The 19,837-nt window shown below is 37.3% G+C and overlaps 1 long non-coding RNA gene across 4 annotated transcripts; it reads left to right on the forward strand.

The window, feature by feature from the left end:
- The first annotated feature begins 13,690 nt into the window (after nt 1-13,690).
- On the forward strand, nt 13,691-15,999 carry LOC106347119. 4 transcript variants are annotated; one of them, XR_007326108.1, is made up of 6 exons: nt 13,696-14,569; nt 14,790-15,012; nt 15,200-15,296; nt 15,403-15,458; nt 15,554-15,747; nt 15,814-15,999. It is a non-coding gene; the product is annotated as an uncharacterized LOC106347119 (long non-coding RNA). The 4 variants fall into 4 exon arrangements; XR_007326109.1 differs by having other exon boundaries at nt 13,699-14,569; nt 15,689-15,747; XR_002659724.2 differs by having other exon boundaries at nt 13,691-15,012.
- Nucleotides 16,000-19,837: the final 3,838 nt, after the last annotated feature.

Below are 19,837 nucleotides of genomic sequence, written 5' to 3' on the forward strand. Positions count from 1 at the left end.
CAAGGGGAACGATAACAATCGTCGCAGAGTCAACATGATCATTGGAGGATCGCAATTCTGCAACGATACGGTTTCGGCCATCAAGGCTTACCAGCAGAAGGCAGAGTCTAGCGCAAACTGGCCTACATGGTCTCCTACCGAAGATGATCAGAATTCCTCAATCACCTTCACGAAGGAGGAAGCCGGCGGGATCGATCAACGTCATTGCGATCCGCTCGTCATAGATCTCGTCATACGAGATCTGGAATTTTGAAGAGTACTCATTGACACGGGAAGCACGGTCAATGTAATCTTCCGCGACACTCTCAATCGGATGAGCATCGAACTCGGAGAAGCAACTCCAATGCCGAAACCGCTCACAGGTTTTTCAGGTGAAGTATCGATGACCCTCAGCTCGATTCAGCTACCAGTCATGGCCAAGGAGATCACAAAAATTGTCGAATTCGCGGTAGTCGATCATCCTGCCATCTACAACGTGATCATGGGAACCCCATGGCTCAATGCCATGCAAGCCGTTCCATCTACGTACCACCTGGGTGTCAAATTCCTGACACCAAAAGGAGTCGCAGCTATCTGGGGATGTCAGAAACAGTCGCGACTATGCTTCCTCGCGGAGTACAAGTTACGGCAAATGACGACTTCTGCAATGGTAAATCGCAAGCGCACGAAAATAGGTCAATCTTCGGCCAAAAACGTTTCAAGAAAAGACGATTTAACATCGTCCGCTGACGCAAACGCTTCGGACGTCAAAACTCAACACGAGTCCGAAGCCGACACTACAACTCAACCGGAACATCCAGAAGAGAACGCTGCCCCGGCCACGGTCTTCAAGATCAAGGCGGTCAGCACGGTGACAACCGCCGAGTAAAAACGCTCGCGGCGTAAAATTGAACTATGAGATGGCTTGATCCTCGAAAGAGGTATGTAGGCAGCTCGTCGAAAGACGAGTTCAGCAATCCCCCTCTATAAAAAGGGGGGGGGGGATTGGGTGCGTATACTCCCACATAGGAAAAAATGCGTTATTGTAATCAAGTATTTTAGAGATTTCGAAAAAAATTTTACTACGATATGCGTCGCTCCTTTTTATTAAAACACATGCGCTTCAATTAACGCAAAAGTCTCAGAACACGCTTAGAAAATCTACAAACGTTAAGACTCTTGTCAGCGGCCTCATACGGCCCAAAATCGCAAAACAATCTCTCTTCAGCACCGAAAATATACGTATAGTCTTCAAAATAACTGCGAGACGTTGCCAAGTTAAAAGTCGAGACGATGCGAACAAATTGTCCGAACGCGACCACAAAAACCTTACACTCTGTTCATCGATTGGCCCCGACGAACACATCAGCCGTCTTAAACAAACGCAACTTGATCACTCTTTTGATCTTTGAACGTCCAACACAAGGACGAAAGCGCGCTACAAAAAAAAAATCCGAAATTTTGGTCTAGAACTTCCAGTTGGCTTAAAAATTATCTCTGGAAAGATGCTCGATTCATACCATACAAGTCATATAAGCCGATAGCCGGCTAGTCACCGTACAAACCTTAAAACCGAGAGTAAACCTAGGTCTTGCCCTAAACCCATCGCATTGGTCTCAGACATCTCAAAGACATGATATCTAAATGATACGAGATCCTAAAACATGTCTCTCCGTTCATATCTTAACGTTCCCGAAAGTTCGTAAGAATAAATAATTTTTACGAAAACTCACGTCTCGAACAAACCAACAGATTGAACGCCTCAACGAAATTAAATATGAGAAGACAACTCATGTTTACTTCAAACCCACTCAAAACAAATTAACTCAAACAAACATCCATTATATATATATAGACCGCATAGCGGTAGGGGTTCAAAGCCACCAACGGCCAGTCTCGATAAAAATAAAAGCGGCCAAAACAGGCTCATACAAAGTTCGAAGGCCACACTCGGCCAGACATATACGAACGAAAGCCACACTTGGCCGCAGAATACTAGATAAGGGAAAAACTTCTTCCCGTCAAACACTCACCTCTCACAGATCAAAGTTAAAATTCCCGGACAAGGAAGGTCCGAATGCATCCGCAGGATAGTTCACTTCCTCATCGCCACCGGCAAACTCGATCGTGGTCTCTACAGTATCAGGAGAAACCGGGATGGGATCCCAGAATCCCTGAATCCTCCCATCGATCGGAGAAATGAGCGTCTCAGCGTGAGCATGATCCTTCATGCCGCCCTTCATTAACTCCTTCTCCCTCTCGAAAACGTAGTCATCTGTCTTCCAAAGGCTCCCGACTGAACCGCGACACTCACGGAAGTCGTCCAGCGAGTTGAAAGCATCCTTGAGGTTCCCGTACTGAACCTGGAATTGAGAGGCGCAAGTCTTCATCACCTCGATAATCTCCCTCTTGCCCTTCCGTTCCGCCCTATGATTAGCCCTGGCATGATCACGAGCGAGTTGAGCATCTCGCGCCAACATCTCGTCTCGCATGCGAGCAAGATCCTTCTCCGCCTTCTCCGCTTTAAAGCGATAGATCATGGCTTCTCTATGGCTCGCCATAATGGCCGATCCAAGCAAGTTCAAGCCCTGTAAAACCGATTGATACGTTATAAGTAAATATATATATATAATTGAAACGATCATCAAAATTCTTAAAGCCTATACCCCGTTAATGATACGAGATCCTTCCGCAACGACTTTCGGCCTCCCCGACTCGTTCGTAGCCGGAGGAGCATCGAAGCCCGAGGGAAGACCAGCAAAGAAACCATCAAAGTCCAGAATAGGGACCTCGCTCGTAACGCTTCCATCGCCGAAAGCAAGGTCTTGATCCCATCCTGGAAGCATGCAATCGTCCACAGAAAACTCCAGGTCACCGAGGTCAATATCTTTCCCCTTTGAAGAATTCAGCCCCGTCGCGACCGCGGGAGTAGCGTCGGGACCTTGGTCATCGGGCTTGGAATCACTCCATGTTTCCCCGCCCAAAGCAGGACTAGGATGCACAAACCTCAACGCCTTTCGAACTCTCTTCGGCGTAAAGAAAGTCCAGAAAAAGGACCGTTCCTGAGCAGATCCCTCACCGCGATAATGTCCTCAGGAAACGGAGCAAGAGGATTGATAAAGGGACGATCGTTCGGCAACCTCCGGAACAATGGGATACAACTCTTTTCAACAGACGCATCGTCTACACGGACGAAAAAGAAAAACTTCTTCCACGAGTTGAAGTTAGAAGTAAACCCCTTAACCACTGACATGAAGTTCCGAGGGACCAGCCTGTACTTGTCCGTATCCTTGATGATCTACAACCTAAGAAGCGCTTCGAAATGATCGACGGTAAGGGATAGACCATGCTCATAGCTCAGGATCAGGACTCCAATGAGGTGCTGGATGCCAAGGGGATTCAGTTGGCTTATCGCCACCCCGAAACAATCCAACACACGGACGATAATTTCGGGAATCGGGAACCACAAACGACAGCGCACTACGAATGCTTCGTAACAAGTAAAGTAACTCTCCGGGAGACTACTAGCGCGCTCTCCTTGACGAGGAACCCTGAACTCCACCGCATCTGAAATCTAGTAGAACGACCGCCTGACCTCGAGGAATTCGCTAGTATTCCTACTTGGTGCACCTTCCTCGACCGGACGACGGTTCATGACCGGGAACGATTTCTCTTTGGGAGGCGTGATCGAACCATAACACGCCACCCACCATGCCTCGTTCTCGGCCGGGTCTACCGAATGAGGAACGAATTCTATCTTTGGCACACGGAGCTCTTCAGAAATATTCGCGGGCAAGGACCCTTTCTTCGAACTCCTCTTCTTACTTGACATCTCATGTTTTCTTTTTTAATCAAGAGGGAAATGATAGAGAGAAAGAAAAAGAAGAAAGAATTTTTCAAGAAACCTCTCTATGAGAATGAGTAAGTGTAAAGGTTGTGAAGAAATTACCTCCCTTCTTATAGGCATGAGAAATTACCATTTACTTGCGGATTTTCGGACACGAACTTCGCCCAAATACACCAATCTCGTCCGAACTCCCCATACTGCACGTTGGAATCTCACTAGAAATCCACGATCCTAACGAGTTGTTGGGGTCGAAAACAGTTACGATGAAATTAACGTCCAAATCCCCGCAAAATACAAGTATGTCTTTTCGCATCAAATCATGTTCGATCAAGAGAACGTCGCAACGTATGTTCCCGAGATAAAATTTCGTTCGAATTCTGTTTAGATCAAACATAAGCCATCGGAAACATACCCAGACCAGTTACGGATAGGTCCAAGTATGACGATCAGAACACGGACGAACCAAGCTCGGTCATTACGCTACTACCGCACATGCACGCTGTCCGGTCGCTACATAGAGACCGAGCCCGAGCTGAAGCTCGGTCGCTACGTAGCGACCGAGCGTTTGTTCTGCGCGGTCGCTACGTAGCGACCGAGCTCTTCCGAAACGTCGATACAACATTAGTCCATGCATTCTCGTCTACCCTTCGATGCTATCTCCCGAAGACCATAGCGAACCCATTTCACGTTTCCCGCCATTCTAAGTCATCGATCAAACTTTACCGTAAAAACCGCGGAAAGTTCATTCTTTATCGAAAGGAGCCGTAATAAACGCTTCGAGTCAGAAGACGACCCAAAGGGACCTAATACATGACTCGAGGCCCAACTTACGATTTCTTAACCAACAGCCCGTAAGCCGCATGACGGTTTACGCTTGGTTCGCAAGGAAAGATAAATGTTAAGTTTCCGCGGATAAATACGAAATTTTGAAGATAATTACGAAGATCGGAATAAATGGAATATCTCCATTTTTACTCTATGACGGCTTAAGGGCAGAAGAGGAAAGCGCAAACCGACCTAGGAGCCAATATATAAGGAGTCCTAGGCGAGAAGCATGGGAAATGACTTTTCTGAGAGCAAACTTAGCACTTAGAGCAATTAGGCAACTTTCCGTTTTTGTTATTTCGAGCTGCAACTCAACTACGTTTTGCAGTCTTAGGTTGTTAGAACTAGGAATCTCGCCGACAGCTCTCATAGCCGATGCTTCTACCTTGTTGTAACGCTTATACGTGAATTCGGAATAAAACTCCTTTTGCTCTCTTTTACGATTTCTTATTTCTTTTCGTCTTTACTTACATGTTCTGATTGCTTGGCGTGTGATTTAACAGATAAACGGGACCTCTGGGAAATTAGGGTTTTCCTAACTTTCCTAATTTAAACGGAAATCGACAGTGTGAATTTCGGTTCCCACAATAAAGTCTTTGTTTTTTTGTGTCACGAGTGTTGTAAATATGCAACATTGTAATCTCTTTATAAAGTCTTTCTCTATATGCAAAACATTGAAATCTCAAAGACTTTGAACCATTCGACAAACACACTTTCTCTCATTTCTCTCATCTCATTTCTCTCATATTTCCAAAAACACTATCTCTCCATATTTCTATATTTCCATTCTCTCATTCCACAAACACGTTTCTAGCCATTCTCACCATATTTCCATTCTCCTATTCCACAAACACGCTTTCAACATTTTCAAGAGATTTATGGCTTCTTCTTCACATAACACGTTTGAGGGAGTAGATGATCAAAATTTTGATCATTATTTTTATCAATATTTTGATCAAACGTTCGAGAATTTTTCCATTGATTGTGAGAAGAAGTCGAAAGAACAAAAAGAAAAAAACGAGTTCACATCGAAAGAAATCGTGAAGAAGGTGATCTTCGTTTATGGAATGATTATTTCAGTGAAACTCCGACATATTCTGAAAATCTATTCCGACGACGATTTAGAATGAACAAGTCATTGTTCATGCGTATTGTTGACCGCCTCTCCAATGAAGTTGAATACTTTCGCTAAAAGAAAGATGCTCTCGGAAGGCGTAGTCTCTCTCCACTTCAGAAGTGTACAACAGCCATTCGTGTCTTGGCCTATGGTTCTGCGGCTGATGCTGTTGACGAATACCTCCGACTCGGTTCAACGATAGCTCGGTTATGTGTGGAACATTTTGTGGAAGAAATAGTAAATGTATTCGGCGATGAGTATCTAAGAAGACCAACACCGGCTGATCTTCAACGTCTACTTTATATTGGTGAGCAACGTGGCTTTCCCGGGATGATAGGGAGCATCGATTGTATGCATTGGAAGTGGAAGAATTGTCCCACCGCTTGGAAAGGTCAATATTCACGTGGTTCGGGTAAACCCACAATAGTGTTAGAGGCGGTTGCCTCATATGATTTATGGATATGGTATGCGTTTTTTGGACCTCCAGGTACCTTAAATGATATCAATGTTCTTGATCGCTCACCTGTTTTTGATGACATAATAAAAGGTCAAGCTCCGCAAGTTACTTTCTCTGTCAATGGAAGAGAGTATCATTTGGCTTACTATCTCACCGATGGTATTTATCCAAAATTGGCTACTTTTATCCAATCTATTTCAATACCCAAGGTCCGAAAGCGGCTTTGTTTGCTCAACATCAAGAAGTTGTCCGAAAAGATGTGGAGCGTGCTTTTGGAGTGTTGCAAGCTCGATTTGCCATTTTTAAAAATCCAGCATTTTTTTGGGATAAAGCCAAAATTGGGAAGATTATGAGAGCATGTATCATACTCCATAATATGATGGTAGAAGACGAACGAGATGGATACACTCATTTTGATGTTTCGGAGTTCCAACAAGGAGAATACATCGGAACTTCACATGTCGATCTCACGTATTCTACAGATATCCCTTCAAATATCGCCAATATGATGGGTGTTCGAACAAGAATTCATGATAGACAAATGCATCAACAGCTCAAAGCTGATTTGGTTGAACATATATGGCGTAAATTTGGACGTGATGGAGACAACTACTAAGCTCGAATGTTTTTCTAAATTATTCTCAATTATTGTACTAGTCTTTATTTTATGTTTTTTTTTTAAAATAAGTATGTTTTAAATGTTATCTTTTAATATGTTTGAATTAATAAATTAATTTTATCTATAAAAAATTAATTTTTTTTTAAGAACCCCTAATTAAGAAATTCCCATTAGACCGCTCCAAATGAGAATTTCTTAACTATGGTTCTTAACCCCACTTAAGTACAATTAAATTATTAAATAATCACTAAGAAACATCTGGCGATAACATGCTCTTATGTTGCATTACCTATGGTAAACAGGTATCTACGATATCCAAAAGTAAGATCTCTCAAGATTTTTATCCACGCTACCTCTCTCCTTACGTGGCGAAATTCAAGGCCATTTTCAGAAGTTCACATAATTAAAGTACACGAGGTGGTGGTTTTAAAGCGCGTAGGGTAATTAGCTAATTTTGGTTCAATTTGTGTATATAGTGCAAATTGTCTCAACTTAAAAAAATTTATTTGAGAGAATTGTACTTTTAAATTTAGTATTAAACAAATGTTGATGTCAATTTTTGAAGGTTGTTTTATAACGAGCAGCAGTCATGAAGACATCGTAGTAACTAACATCAACTCATATAAATTCTAAAAACCATAAATATATTTTAATACTGTAATAGTGAACTAAATTGTAAGTTAAAATGCAACTTTGGTGATTTAAAGTAAAAAAATATAATTCAGTTGACTCTAATAATATATTTTTATAATAACTTACTTATCTTTATATATAAAGTACAGTTTGCTTCCCTCCTAGGTCATCCACATGGGATTCCACGTCACTAATTCAAACTCCCAAAACGCGCCACGTGTTCCGGAAATTTAAAACGATGCACTTCATTTAATTAGAAATTTGCTGGGCTTTTTGCAACGCTTTTTCAAATCGGTAGCGTGACATGTGTACTTTGTTTTTTCTTCTCTGTGATAGACTGTGATTTAGGGCCTGGCAGATTAAATTAAATGGGCTTTCTAAATTTTTTGTGTTTACTGATCAAACCCATAACATAAACAGACACTCTCTCCGTCTTCAACATTTTCATATTTGATTTCTAGAGTTCATAGTGTTCTTCATCCTCTCTGCTTTGGTAAACTGTCCATGGAGTTTTTGAACGGTGATGATAGAGGACTATTTACGGAGAATCTCAGGAGCAATTTGCCATACGTGTTTTAATGCTGGGTAAGGGAAATTGAAACGTTACGGATGCATTCAATCGTTGTCATTAACTACCATCTTAACTCCTTTATCCCATTCATATCATGATCCTCATTCAATGCACCTCTCCTCTCTTCAGTCGGTGGTTCTCATTTATAAAAAGGTCAGTCGTCATGCCCTGAACAGCATCCTTTCATTCCTTACAATCCAAAAAACAAATTCTGCAGAATGGCGATCTCATCTATCCTTCTCACTGATTTAAACTCAGGTCGCTGTAGGCCATCGTCGAAGTTTGTTTCCTCAATTCTGGGAGGCGAAGAATGTGCAGAGAGGCGGCGAGCATATCTGTGTCGATATGATTACTCTTTACTCGAAGGTATCTTCGGCGATTTGAAAAACAAACACTTTCCTTTTCCTTTGAGATTTATAAGTAACGATGGGATTAATCATTTGAACATTATGTTATGTGCTTAATACGTTGCAAATCGGCTCCGTAACGTCTCTGCCATTATTCAGTCGATGCAACTAAGGACCCCTTTACATCACTTAAACCAAGAGGAACGATTGGCTCCCACTACGACACATTCAATACCCCTCACCTTCTCCATGGTTACAGCAGAAATCTTCTCCTATAAATAAGGATGTAATCTTCGATTGAACTCATCACTATGATGATAAAGTTTTGGGTTTCATCCAGGGATATGAATGTGTCTTTGATATTGGTAAGTCATTGCTCTTTTTGCTTTTTGATTAATTTTGATCTATTGATTCTTTGTGTTTGATGTGATTTGCTACCTTGCATTAATCACAGAGGTACACCAGAACATCGTATTAGGACTTTCACACTCAAGAAAGATGAAGCCATATGCGTACGTAGACATTCTAAAGGGTCTATATGATTCAAGGATATTATAGGCTGTTCATGAGGCCTGCTTAGTTACTAACATATTTCTAACAATCCAATACTTTCTTGACAGTGGGGTGTTGCATTTTGTGTCTGTTGTTGGGGACCACAAGAAGAACGTTTGGCTATGGAGCTATGTTTCTGCAACTAAAACTAAAGAATATATCTTTCACAGCTCTCCCACTCTGTAAGATCCTAATCTCTCTTCCTCTCTCTGATAGTTATCAGACTCTTTTTGGCTTATCATCTTATTAAGATTCTCAATTTCTGTCTTGAGTTTGTATCCTTCTCAATGTTGTGCTTAGTCTCGAGGTGCTAATGACCTGATTGAAATTTCTTCTTCTTTTGCTACTGAATAGTACCAAATAATAAGATTTGTTGTATTGTTGTTTTAGTTTCTTTGTGAATGAATCACTGTAAATGTCTTCACTTGGTATAAAGGTCGGGGAGAGCGTGCATATGCGAGCTTCTTTTGGAAGTGATCCAAGCCAACAATCATGGATACAAAATGTTAGAATCTCTATCCACTCAGTCATAATGATATTGGAATCTCCATTAACACCTAGGATGTATTTCAATTTGCTTTCCCTTTTCGCTTGAATCAGATTAGCTAGCTGTCAAATTATTCTCAACCAATTGTTTCTTAAATAAGGTGCACATTCGGGTGCAAGACAAGTTAAAAAACGATCAATAGAATCAGCGAAAGAGCTGGAACCTTTGCTTTTGATCAGAACGTTTGTGTACATTCCAATAGACGAATTAGAAGCTGCAACGATTTCCCCCGTTTAGGAGTTCCCCTCACGGCAGAGCTTCACTTTGGTTGAAGACGATCATCCATTTTTAACGTGTTGTTGTCGTATTATTTACACTCAATGAAAAAACCACCACGAATTAGTTTTCATGTTAATCTTTGATACAAAAACCATTGGCTGATTATTATATCACTGGAAGAGACATGTCTAACAATAATAATCTCTTTAAATAGTGTTTTAATACTTTGGAGTAAGAAGACAAGGAATTAAAAACTACCTATGATTTGGTTATAGGTTTAATATATATAAATATTTCAAATTGTTATTGAACAAAATAGTTGGTAATAATATAAACATAATTTGATATGTAAATATATATAATTTGTTTGTAGCATAACTCCAGTGAAGTGATGGAGGTTCATATATAAATTAGAAAAGATGTCTGCTGATTTTAAAACTTGATCAAATATTTAGAATAGAGTACGGTAATTCATCTTTTTTTTTTGGTCGACAACATTACAGACTCATATTGACTCTGTAAACCACACCGGGAGATATTGATCCATGTGAACGACGAAAGACGTTTGTTTCCTGACACTGCGTGCTAGGTTATCCGCCTTTGTATTTTGCGTTCTTGGTACATGTATAATCTCTGATCGTGTGAAGCTCTCTTTCAGACTCTTGATATCTTCCAAATAACTTGAAAAAGCTGGCCACTCTTCTGGTTCCAAAACCATCTTCACCAATTGAGAACAATCCGTTGCAAACGTAACCTGGAATTGACGTAAATTCTTCATACATTCCATAGCCCATAGTAGCGACTCCATCTCTGCATGCAAGTGAGTTAAAGAAGCCCTTACATTCCTGGCTCCCATTAGACCTTCAAAACCTTCTAAAGTACTTAACCAACCCTGACCAGAGAACATATCCCCTTCTTTCCATGATCCATCTGTAAAACACCATATTCCAGGAATTGACGGTAGAGATGCCTGAACCTGTGTTCCCGTGTTCTGGTCCTTCAAAATCTGTGCCTCTGCCCAGAGTGTGGATTCCGTTTCTGCCAACTTAAGAGTGTCTCTAGGGTCCATATCCAGATTACTAAAAACCTTATTATTTCTTCCTTTCCAGATGTACCAAAGTATCCAAGCAAAGTGATGATCCTCCATCGGTGGAGCAACTCTCCAGAAAAGGTGATCCATGTTTGTAAATATAGAGCTTGTTGGGAAAATAATTGGATTTGTTGGTATCTTTGACAGCGTCCAAACCTGAATTGCTGGAGTACACTCAAAAAACACATGGTTAATCGACTCCTCATCCGCTCCACATCTTGCACAACATATATCTCCTTGGATCCCTCGCGCCTGTAAATTCTTCTTAACTGCAACACACCCTGAAACCAATTGCCAAAGAAAATGTTTTATTTTTGGTGGGCACCTTAGTTTCCAACAAAATGCCTTCAAAACATCAACTTAGTGATGTTTTTGGGTAGTATACTCAAAAATTACATAAATCATCATTAGTTTTAATGGATGTTTTAAAATTTAGCTTAATTTAAACTTAAGGTCGTTTTGGTCTTAATTTTCATTGTGTAGGTTTCGTTATCACCATCATAGATACTATATTTTAATATTAAAAATGTCCGTGGATACTTAATTTTGTATAGTTTAATGTTTATTCTACTCTAACTAAGACAGTTATGATGCTAAGTAAAATAAAGTTTAGAGTACAAAATCATAGAGTACATTTTCCTTCTTATACCATTTTCCCTTGCATGTTCTTAGCAATGAAAAATTTATATAAGTTTTGCTTTAGAACATCATTTATTCATTGCATAAAAAAATTTGGTGGATTTTAATTGTTCGGTTAAGTACAATATCACTATACAGTTTATATCATGAAAACAAAATTTCATATGTTTTGTAAAAAGAAAATCATATTTTAAAAAATAACAAGTATATTTACTTTTTAAAATCATAACAATTTTCAAATAACATATTTATTTAGTCTTCAAATACAATAATATGTACAAAATTTAACTAATATATATTTTTTTAAATAATAATAATTTATATTAAATATTTACTTTAATTAATTTAATTATTTGTTAATTTTCATCCCGTCTGTAGGGCGAGCCGACCCTAGTGTAAGATATATAAATATTTTGGATAATAACTAAGGTTTAACAAATTATTTACTAATTTCATATATTCTCACCATTCCTACATATTTTAGATCGTAAAAGTAAACTCACAATAAAATTTCACTCATATTTAATTCAATTTACTATTTATATATTTATAACATAGATTAAATATATATTTAACATATATATATATATATATATGTTAAAATACAAATATATACAATGATCCCGGGCAAAATCTCTAGTATCTATCTATCTGGCTTTTCTTTTTCTCTTTCCTTGTGACAGATGAGGACACGTGTCATCTTATAAAGTCTTCAACAAAACCATTTTTTCGTTCTGGAATCTATAGCGTGTTTATTGCTTTCACAGTTTCTTCGTAATTAGGCCATAACGTTTTTGCTTTTGGGCTTCGTAAAACAAATATCCAAACCTATAAAAACGTAACAGACGGAAGCCTAAATTTAGGTAAGGCTCACTCAGCCAAACTTATGAAAGAGGTTCCGTTTGTGACGTCTGTTATCTTTTATCTTCGCACTGTGAAATCTATCCTTTTCGATTCTCCCCGTCGCCTGAGAAACATACACAATTATGGCAATCAATTAACGACATCCATTTTATGAGCTTCAATGCCTCTTTATTTCCTTTTTTTTTTGGACAACAGAAATTTTTCATTGATGATAATTAGAGTTTATGGGAAACATTGGCTTGGGCCAGAAAGTGAGCGTGCCTTGGCATATGAGTCCGCAGGCCCATTAAAATTTCTACTGACGAAAGTGAAAAAACAAGAAGTAAAAGACGATGAGGAGATCGTGACGATGTCCGAGAGCACCCGGTAGAGATCAATCGGTCTCCGTCCCGACTCTAAAGCTCTGACGAGCACTTGGGTATTAGAAAATTTTCACCTCTTGAAAATGCTCATGTTAACAATCCTACATATCATGTTGGATTCCCATGTTGGTGTTAATCAGTTTCTTTTGTAGGCATCACCAGAGCCGGGCCCTGGGCCCAAGCAGATGAAGCATGTGCTTCCGGCCACCAACATAATAACTATTTTACCGGCCACATTTTCCTAAAAACTCCTTGTGGTCTAGTGGTCAGATATGTTCTAATTCTTTGCGGGAATACTGGGTTTGAATCCCCCAATACTCATTATTTTTTTCAGCTTTTTTTATTTTATTTTGGGCTTGTGATCCTGAAATGTCCAGGACCGGTTCTTGGTATCACTGTAAAGTTTTGAGACTTCTTCTAGCCATTTATTTAAGGATCTAGAATGGAAAAATGGCCGTTTCAGAAATAGTTTTACATGTGCCACTGGATCTTTGTGCTATATATAATCTTTTCATTGTGACAACAGTACACACAACTATAAACAAAATCTACGACGATCAACCACATATATCCAACACTGCCTCATTTCAGAGGGATATTATTCTGCAAAATCACCAAAAGCCAAAATAATAAACACCATTCACATGTATCACAGACACAACAAGTACCAAACCAGAACCGCATACAGCTACACAAATACACAACAAAAACATTCAACAAGAAAATCCAGCAGCTGCAGTTATAATGATAAACTCACATACTTGTAAATATCAAATATGTTACACACCGCAACTCTATAATATGTAAACAAGCATATCGTCAGCAATCAACATAAACCAATATCACATATAAGCCCTTCTCCAATTAACGCTCCCCCTAAAATCTAACTAGTACTAAAAGGGATATATGAAGAGTAGGAAGGTTGTCCACGTCCTCACAAAAAATCGACCAATAAGAAACAACATATTTGCCACGTTATATTTGTTCTTATGTCACTCTAAATAAACCAGCCCACTTAAACTCATTTACGAAATTGTATTTAGCAAATAACGTGAATCCATCATTGGCCCCATTCTTTGTCCGAAACATAATAGCTGTAAATACCGTATATTCATGGTCTTTTTCAATCTCATCATTTCGTCACTACCACTTCCCATTCTCAGTTTAAATGTATACGTTTAACATGTAAACCTCATAAAGCTCAAATATTGATTACAAATATCCTTAAATCATCATCGGTTTCCATTCCACCACCTCTACACCTTATATCGTCGCTTTGATCGTCCCCAAATCGCAGCCGCCGCCGCTCTCGCCGGAAACTTGCTCACTGCCTTCAACAGCGGGTCATCCCGATCTCTCCCGGCCAGTTGAAACCACTCCGATGGCAACCACACGCCGACGTTGGGGAGTGCGACCCATAGAAGCCTCTGTGGACCTCGCCGGAGTTGTGTATCTCGCCGGGGAAAGCGCTATCCACTGGCCAATCTTGACTCGCCGTGTTTCCCTCCAAGCCGAACTATACCCAGAGCTGCTTGATTCGACCTCCGCCGTTTCCGCTCAAAACGGATCTAAGAAACCACCGCTTCGATCTTGCCGTCCTCTAGCAAAACCATAAAGAGGAGAGAACCAGATCTGTGCTCGCTTCTATAGCTTCAGCCGTTTCATAGGCAGCTCCGTCGGACTCCACACCACACACGGCCGAAGAAGGAGAGGGGGGTTTCGGAGAAGACATGCAACCAAAAACTTCAGCTCAGCACCGCCGAAATACACATAAAGACAAGCCCTCTCACACCGCGGCGGAGAGGCAAACACGGTGACTGTTGAATAGAGAGGTTTCTTCTTCAGTGACGTTGTTCCTGGTTTGGGGCAATCTGAGCTTCGGTTTTGATCAATTCACTTTGGTGAGCAAGAAACACAGCAAACGTTGGCTTCTTATTGATGAACTAATCTTTCTACAGCGAGAATTGTGCTCTTTAAGATTCAATATTATCACTGACTGAAACTATTCACAACAGGGTTGTGTTATCCAAGGGTTCATCTCCTAAAACCGTATAGCCCAACAAGATTTACATCTCTGTTTGCCTTTTCTTATTTTACGTTCTCTCATATCAAATTGAACAGATTGATTCCTTCATATGAAGCTTTCGGTGAGAACGTAAAACCCATTTGCTGCAGCGTTTTGATGTCTTTATCAGAGCTAAGGATGACAGACGTACGGATCATGACTGTAGAGGTTTTCTTTGTATGTTTAATCCTATGGTTTTTAATAGGAGTTCGTTTAGTCTCCCTGACAACCAGATAAATGATTTTTAAAAAGCAAACACAACAACGGATCTGATGGACGGTACGTGTTCACTACAACTTAGCACTAGAAAGGTTTATTGTGTTCTGTTTACCCGTTTTAGTACATAAAGTAGATAGAATATTTCATTATGGTTTGAATTCCCCATCACTTTTCACTGTATGCTTATCTGAATTTGAGCCTTGGATTTTGTACCTTTTCTAATCATTACGAACATTGTCCTTTTCAGAGTTATCCGTCTTTTGATTTGGGGAATAATGATCATGTAACAACCAACCTGAAAGAATGTTCTCCATCTGAGCCTCACATGGGATTTACAGTTGAAGGTATATGAAACCTTTAGTGTTCGTATGTACCAAGATAATGATTAGTCTTTAAGACGACACCTTTTAAATTGTGACTTCCTCTTTTGTCTCTTACATTCTCCATCAGGTTTAGGTCAAAATAAACTCTAAGAGTCTGCCTAATTCTCAACAGCCATCAGGCAGGTGAGTAGCTTTCATGATTTTTTTTTTTGGAAAAGTTTGTGTTTGATAATGAATTAGCATCCAGAAAAGTCAACGATGGGCTTGCCTTGAAACAGTTCCACTGGAGGGAAAATGATAAGATGGAATCCCATGCAACACTGTTACTAACACTCCCGTATTTATAAACATAAGGATATGTTAAGAGATTTTATGCTCTCCACAAACTAAGCTTGACTCTACTCTTCTGATAGGAACATGAGAAACTTCATTAAGCAACTGCATGCATATTCAGGGGAGAGCCAACTGAAAGGTAGTATATTTATCTGGTTTTTCATTGCCAGCTGAAACAAATAATCAAACCAGTGAGAAACTTTAGGTATGGAAGATTAGCATAGAAGGGAGTTGTCTCTTTCTTTGGGAGGGGATGCTTGATTTGTTCGACTGCTATTAGATCGTCGTGATATGATCATATTTTGTTGCTTTTTGTAACTGATATTCATTTAAGTATAATCATAAGCGAGTTTACAATTCAACAAAAGAAGTTTGGGGCACGAACTTATTATTCTCCCTGTGTCATCTTACACTCGACAAAACCAGCGAAATGGAGACATAATATGCTATTCGTATACTGGAAACAAATTTTGCAATCAAGAAACAAGGGGAAGATAGACTTTTCTTTTTTTATCAACAAGGGGAAGATAGACATAACGGTCATTAAAATGAAAAGTATATAAATATACAATGAAATGAAAATACCATAGATAAAAGACAAAGATGAAAAGTCAGCCGATAGGAAATGATGATACAAAATATAAGATAAATAAAGTATTTAGTTTATGGCATGAAAAGACAGTGGTCGAAAAGAGTCTTAAGAATGGGATCACATGGTTAAAAACTCATTAGAATTTATTTAGGTAAGCCTTTCAATACCATATAATTTGAAACATATGAAACTTGGCATATATATGGTTTTCTTTAAGGTTATTTATTACATCACTAAGCGGCAAGTTTAATCTTACATATCCACATTTGCATGGATGAGTGACGTTATAATCTTTGTGAGATGGCCGTCTGATTCATTTTAGCTTTGTTTCACGGTAAAGTTGGTTTAAAAACGGCAGCCAAACAATTTATAGAATTGGCTGAATTTAACATTGTGAAAATACAATGAAATAATTTTATATAATTTAATATAAAAGTATGCACATAAAATAACGAAAAACAAAAAAAAAAGACAAATAATAGTAGGAATAAATAAAATAATAACAATACTTTTTAATAATATTATTCAAAATAATATCAAATAAATAAGATCGATTAACAAACTATGTTATGCAATATATCTACTAATTTTTAGCAATCAATTAGTAACTAAATTATCAAATTGTGTAGCATATTTCAAATATTATACGAGTACGACAAGTAGGACAACACCCTTCTATCTGATCTTTCTCTGCCATGCTACTATGTGATGCCAGCACCAAACACATATCTGTATCACAAACAAAAAAAATCATTAACAGAACAAAGTTCAATGGTCAATGAGGCCAGAAAAGACATGCATGGTTCTACTGAGTCATTTCTCATCACATATATTCTACTTTTCATGCTTCACGGATCAATTGCTGCAGAAACTTTAAGCAAAAAGCTAAGAGGTTATGCTGATTATTGCTACTGAACACTGATAACATGTAAATAAACAGAATATGAAGGTAGATGGCAAGACCTGATGGCCACATTTGCAAGGCTTCAATTGCTGATCAGTGAGATCCATCTCTTCAGCACATAAATTGTAAAAGTAAACAAACGTTACTAATCTTACAATAAAGTAATATTAATTAATTATATTAACTAATTTTTATCTATAGAAATTTATGTATACTTCGATATTACATTCACTGCTACAAATTGTAAGTTAATTTGATTAATCATAATACTATATCAAATACTTAAGATTATATATACTCATATTTAAAAAAATAAAATAGTAATTAAATACTTAAGATCATATATACTCATAATTCATTATACTCAACTTTTGTATTTATTATCTAGCAAAGATATTAAATATTAGTTCAATTTACCAAACATCTTACACTATTAAAAAGAGAATATAAAGCCCTCTTAAGCTGTCCACGTATTCGCAACCAATCATTTGTCCATGTCATCATGGATGTTAAGTTGTTGGGCCACGAATATGTGCTGCGTAATAGGCTCTTTAGCTTTAATGACTCATTTGTTTTGTCATCTTCGTACTCCAACCTAATTTTGTTACGACGTCTACAGAAGACCTTCCAGAACTCACTGTCTTCCTATCTCCTTCGTATAACGCTTGCGACGGCTATAATGACGAATTAAAGCTACTTAATTACTCCTCCAGATAAATCGGCGTTTAACTCTCCACATCCCTCCTCTTACTCAATCATAATGATGCCTCCTCAAGCCAAAAAATCTATTGCTCAGATCCTCAAATCCGTTCCTAACTTTATGGCAAATCAAACAGCAGTCACCACCACCCAAGCTCCTTCTCCACTTTTCTTCAGCAAGGTTTCACCAGGACCTGGAGATTCCCAGTTGCTTTTTAAGCAAATTCATTTCTTTGAAGCTCGCAATAATTCCAAAGAAGGCATCCTTCTCGGCTCATCCTTCTCGGCTTTGAGATGCTGATGATTTATGAAGAGGTATGTGTCCATATTTCAATATTATGCTTCCGATTTCATACACGTCTCTGATTTTTTCTAACAGAGAGAGAATATGTTAATAAGATTCTATCCTGAAACTCAACACCTAAGAATTTTTATCGTTAAGAGATAATTTTTAAGATTAGTTAAATAAGTGACCATCTGTGAATGTGTTAATGGTTCTCAATATCCTTTTATGTAGTAACTAAATACAAAATTGTTCATATTGAAATTTACTACATATTTCACATTTTTATAACAAATAATTATTTACAAAATAATAAATACAAAAAAGCTTAATATTGAAAATAAATTATGGCTACAAAACTTAAAGAATTGCCGAATCATTTTATTGGTTATCAAAATTTACAGATTGAAGTATTCAAAATTATTACACATTTATAAAATTATATATTTATATGAAATAAATGTTATTTACCTATACTTCAAAAAAGAATTCAAAATCAAGCAGACGATATATAAGAAAATATATAATATACATAAGATGATATATTTTTTATTTTATTTTATTAAATGTAGAGTATTTTATAGTGTAATATAATATTTAATTTAATTTATAATTACTTAATATTTTGTGCAATGAAATATCAAACATATTTTTTTATCCTTACCTTTATATGCATGTATTTTTATATTTTATTAGATAAAATTTTTGTTGATACAATGGCCTATATAAAATCACAAAATTAATTTCATACTTGAATTCAACGATCTATTTTTTCACGAAAACTATAGTACATCACCGGATATCTCCCGAACTATGACCTCGTTCTATTTATACATGAATGTCAAGTGTCAGCCTTATTTCTCCATTGATGTTGCTTATATTAGTGTTTCACAAAATATGTTTCAAAAGGATTCAGTCATGATGACAAAAAAGGATTCAGTTATATTTATGATCGTTTGTATAGAACAATTGAAATTCGTAGGTTGAAATGGTTTAATAATTTAACCGGGTCTGATTCTAAATTGGTCAGTTGTCGGTTTAAAATGGCTTACGGTTTACTTTAAGATAATAAACCAATTTAAATCATGTTATATGGTTTTCGAATTCGAACTTTATAGATGTGGGGATATAATCTGAAACTTTAATATTTGTAGAGAAATAAGGTTGAAAATAACCCAATGGTGTGAAAGAAGTAAAAATTGGATAATGTAATTTTATGACAAACATCAAGAAAATTATTATAAAATAATTAAGGGGGAAAAGGAATACTCTTTGTCATTTTAATAATTTTTATATATTTTTAAAATTTTAATATATTATATTTATTGTTGTTTTCGTCAACATGTTATTTTGTACTTATTTATACTAGGGATTTTACCTCGCTACGCGCGGTTTAATTGTCTATAATATATATATATATTTTAAATGTGAAATATAATTTAAAACATCAATTTTTCAATAAATTATTTTTATTTTTGTGTTATATAATTAATTTATTTCTGAAACTTTTTTTTTGAAATATCATTAATATATATTTATATATATATTAGATGCAAACATAATTAAAGTTTCTTTTAATCTGTTAGTAATCATGTCTAACTATTTCGTAAAAGTTCAAATATTATATATTTAATATTTTCTAATTTTCTATTTTTTTATTATTTATGTATCATATATTTGTTTTTACATCATCTGCGTTAATATCAAATTATTATTTGAAGAAGAGGTAAATAACCTTATTTGATATATAT

This window comes from Brassica napus, chromosome C7 (genome assembly GCF_020379485.1).
Source record: "Brassica napus cultivar Da-Ae chromosome C7, Da-Ae, whole genome shotgun sequence".
In the NCBI taxonomy this organism is placed as follows: Eukaryota; Viridiplantae; Streptophyta; class Magnoliopsida; order Brassicales; family Brassicaceae; genus Brassica; species Brassica napus.